Source organism: Pteropus vampyrus, unplaced genomic scaffold (genome assembly GCF_000151845.1).
Source record: "Pteropus vampyrus isolate Shadow unplaced genomic scaffold, Pvam_2.0 Scaffold1000003220, whole genome shotgun sequence".
NCBI lineage: Eukaryota > Metazoa > Chordata > Mammalia > Chiroptera > Pteropodidae > Pteropus > Pteropus vampyrus.
This window is the reverse complement of record NW_011917622.1, coordinates 41,309-45,933: the sequence shown is the minus strand read 5'-3', so window position 1 is coordinate 45,933 and position 4,625 is coordinate 41,309.

Here is a 4,625-nt window from a genome sequence, read left to right as displayed (position 1 = left end):
AATTTTAAGTCCCCAGATGTCTCAAGAGATATCTATCATTTACTTTATTCAATAAGTGTAATCAAACACTCCTTAAATTTCTTGAAAGTCTGTCTTAAATTCAGTTTTAGAAATTAAGTTGTATTGCCTAATAAACAATGTTATACTTTGAGTGCTTTGGCTTACTTTCTCATTGGTTTTAGTTTGGCGATGGTTCATAACAATTTTAAACTTCTGCTGCACCCCAGTTTTTCCAACCCTAAGCATCAGTGAATTATTGACATCCAAACTCTGAACCATATTTGAATGTTTATTATTTAAATGAAACTGAGATCAGTCCATTTTATGAATTAGGTAAACTTGTAACACTAAAAAGATCAATTTCTCTTTTTAAGTGAAAATTTGTCATCGTCTTATGTGAGAGTACATCTTTACTTGCTATTGTACTTATAGCATTTTTATTTCAATTTTTGAAATACAGCTTGCTGAGCAACTGTGTATATTTTTTAAACAGTTAAATGAAGCAAAGATTTGAATGCTTAAAATGAAGTTCACTTATTGTCTGTATTTCTTGGCATCTCTTGAATGATTGACGACTAAGATGACAATGACAGGGAGTCTTTAGTAATTAGTTTTCACTGGGAGTCATTGTTATTAAAATATCCATTCTTCATCTCCTTGAGTGAGTTCTTCAGCTCCAGAGTCTCTGTTTGGTTCTTTTCTATAATTTTCAACTCTTTGGTAAAGTCCTCCTTCTGTTCATTAATTTTATTCCTGAGCTCGGTGAACAACCGTTTTGCGTTTTCTCGTACCTCGTTTGTTTCTTCATGACTGCTGTTCTGGATTCTCTATCACTGAGATCACAGTCTTCCGCAACTTTGAGTTTGGTTTCTGAACTGTCAACTTCTTTCTGTGGTACCATGTTACCTTGTTGACGCTGCTTGCTGGTGCATTTGAAGTGGTGAACACTTTTCTTATTTAGCAACATCTGATTTGAAGAGTTCAGCAGGTTGATAAAGAGAGCTCTTTCTTTTGTTTCCCAGCAGATGGTGCCATAGGCCAGTTTGTGTTTTCTCTCACCTGTGCTACTTGAACCTCCTGGGTCCGATGTGGGGGCTTAGCTGTGGGCTTGGGATTCCTGGCCTGGGCGACCAGGATGGTGGGTGTCACCACTGTATCCAGGTCCCCAGGGTCTCGGGGCACAACCACGCGCGTGGTGGTGGGAGATGTGGCTGGCTGAGGGGAGCTTGTTCCTGAGCCTTCTGAGCTGCTCCCTGGTTCCCTGTGGCCACTGGCAGAGCTGTGCTCTGGCCTGGAGCCTGGGGATTTGTCTCTGCTGCTGCTGCTGGTTTCCCTGGTGGTGCGAGTGCTGCTGCAGCTGGGGAGGGCCCCCAGTTCTTGGGGAGGCGGGGGATGTGCTGCTGCCCCTTTGACTCACTGCTGGGCTGCGTTGTGGGAGTGGTACCCCGACCCCTCCACCAATACTGCCTTTGCTGAGGCTGCAGGCTCAGCCTTGTCTGCCTGGAACTGCAGTTATGGGCCTGTCCCTGTCCTTCCCCATCCTGCCCCCTACACATTCCAATATGCATACCTTCCCACGTACTGATGTGTGGATCTTTCAGGTGTCCTAGTGTGCTGAGCACGGGAACTTTTGTTGGATTATAGATGTCTGACTAGTCGCAGATCTAAGGGGAGGGGCAAAGGGGTTGTCTCACTTGCCTCGGTCCTAACGTCACTTTGTAAAATATCCATTTCAATTAATGCACACCGATTTATAGTGTTGATGGTGTTTTTAGAGTCTTCTCAATTCAGAGAAAAATAACAGAAGCCTATGCTAAATGAGGCTTCAGCCCTGTTTTGAATTGGGCTTCATGAGGATAGTCATAGGACCAGAAAGCTCAGAATTTTTTGACAGCCTTTTGGCCAAACAGAGGGTTTAAGGGCTTTGAGGTGGTGAAACTGGACTGACTACTGGGTGCCAAAGACAATGAATGTCAGATACTCTGTGAACCGTTAAGCATGATGCACACTCAAAATGCTCTCGTTAGTTCTAACCAGAAAAATCAGATATAGTGTCATTTTACAAGATGAAGATGAAAGAGTGCATAAATGTAGAAACAATGTAAAAGAAGATTTTTGCGGATATATATACTTATTTAATTTTTTAGTCGTAAAGAAGTGTTTATTCTTTTTTTTTTTTAATTTCTAGAAAATTGAAAAATCGTTTATCTTTAAACTTTGTGTTGCAGTTCCCTTGTGGGGCACTGATTTGCCAAGTTATGCCAGGCTGAATCAGAGAGATTAAAAGCAGTACTGTCCAGATCCAGACATAGGTCTCCAACATCACTACAGAACGCCTGGAAAGACTTTTCATAAAGTTGGTCTTACAGAATTCTTAGTCAGACGTGCAGAAGGAACGTATCTTCTAGAGTGCCAGGAGTTTAATGGATGCCACTAGGAAAACATAATACTGAGAGGGGGTAACATCCCATCTAAAATGATTGAAAGGGGTGAGTCTTTGAATGGAGCATCACAAATCAACCCCCTTCTGAAGATTTTTAGCTCTAATTCTCGAGAGTCAAATGTTCAAAAGAGTATTAATATTGAATGTGTTTATCAGCCACCTTTACTTGCAAGGTTTTAACATTTGAGACTTCCTACTATGAAGTTCTGTCTTATTCAGCACTGTATTTCTCAAACTAAGGACAGTAATTGTAATAAAGTATTGCTCTAAGTCTGTGGTTTCAGCTGTGCTGGCAGCCGAAGCAAGTTTTCTCCACGTTCATAACACTTAGGTGTACGGCCTCCGTCACCAGTGCATGAAGTTTGGCCATGCCCACGTGATGCAGTGACACAGGTCACTTCTTAGCGGTTTTGCTAACTTTTACCTTCAGTTTTCACATTCTCGTTAACTCCTGGGATGTTTGTCCTATATTTCAGAAGTCATTTTACAGTTGTATTGAATTGTGTTATTTAATTATATTGTTATTAAAAAAAAGTAAAAATTAGCCTGAAGAGATATATCACTGTTTAGATTTTTCTTGCACATGGAATGTTTTCCTGAGAACTGAAAATTTACTCCAGACGAATTTATAACAGATAAAATTTCTCTGGTTTCAAAATGTTTTAATTCAACACTTTTTTAGTAATTGTGTGCCTAACACAATGCATGACCATGATAGTTACTCGATAAATGTTCTTTAAATAGGTTTTAAGTAGGAAGACTCCATTTGACATTGATCGACTTTGGCCTTTTGTTCCATCACTTACACTTTCAGAAATTTTCTAATGAGCGATTTCTTTTTATGTCTCAAAGGTCTATTCAGTTTAGCAACTCTTTTTCTAAATATACTTGTACAAATTCATCAAAGCTAAAACAATAATTAAGATTCTAGGATGTTGGAAGCATGGTGGCGTGAGGGGCCCTCTGATCTCTCCCTTCGAAGTGATAAGTTGAATAGCTGTAATCTAAACCACACCCTCCACATCCTTAGTATGTGTCGGTAACAAAGCGAGTAAAGTGATCTCCACCTGCCCATTCGAACATGCAGACATTCTGAGAGATCCGCTCATCAGAGCATCTGAAGGTTGGCGAATCCCGTGATCAAGGGAGGAGGCAAAAGGAGAGGAGCAGAGACAGGGGCCACGGATGCAGCCCAGAGGTCCCTGTGGAACTGGAAGAACCAGGTTCCTCCAGTTCCACAGGAGGAATGTCGCCCCTGGCATTCCTACCTGAATGATCAGCATGTGACTACATGGCAGAACCCAGTGATGAGGGCAGAGACGGAATGCAGAGGTGCCATAGCTGTGTCTAGTAGCCGCCATTGCCAGGAAGAAAGACTGGCTGCCTCTCCACACCTTCCCAGAGCTATCAGGTTCCCCAAGGGAACCTGCTGCAGCTGGTGTCGGGCTACAGAGCAGGGAGTCTGCAACCCCGGGCAGCTTCTGAGTGGCAGACACACACACACTGCGGCTGGTCCAAGCTACTGGTGGAGATGCAGAAGTGAGGCCGCTGAGGCCTGGCAGTCACCATTACTGGGAGGAAAACAACTGCAGGATCACATGATGCACTACACATATGTCGTGTTATTGAATTGTACACTTGAAACCTATATAATTTTTTTAACCAATGTCACCAAATATATTATTTAAAAATTAAAAAATTTAAAAATGATTGGAAGAATTTACTAGTGTGGGTGGGGGATAATATGGTGTTCTTGTGACAGAACACGTTTCTCAACAGAATATTGAGTCACATCTCTTCCCGAGGAGAAATAGGCTTCGTGTGTATGTGTGTGTGTGTCACCACGGCAGTGCCTTTCCATTTTACATGTTAACTCTAATCAAATTATCCCAGCGGTGATGCTATTCTCAGTAGGCAGAGATAGAGCTTAATAAATTTGTTTATTCTATGAGTTATATGCTTGACATAACTCTTCATTTTGCCACTTCAGGAAATGCTCCAAGTCATTTCATCTCTGAAAAGATGCAGGTAATTGCTCAACTTCTTCTTCTTCTTCTTTCAGTCATTTTCTCTGGACTTAATTTTTCAGCTCCTTGATCAATCAATTTTTCCTTGGCTCTTGACTCTGCTGCAAAATCCATATTTTTAATATTCACAAACCGACAATTGCATTTCCTTCGTA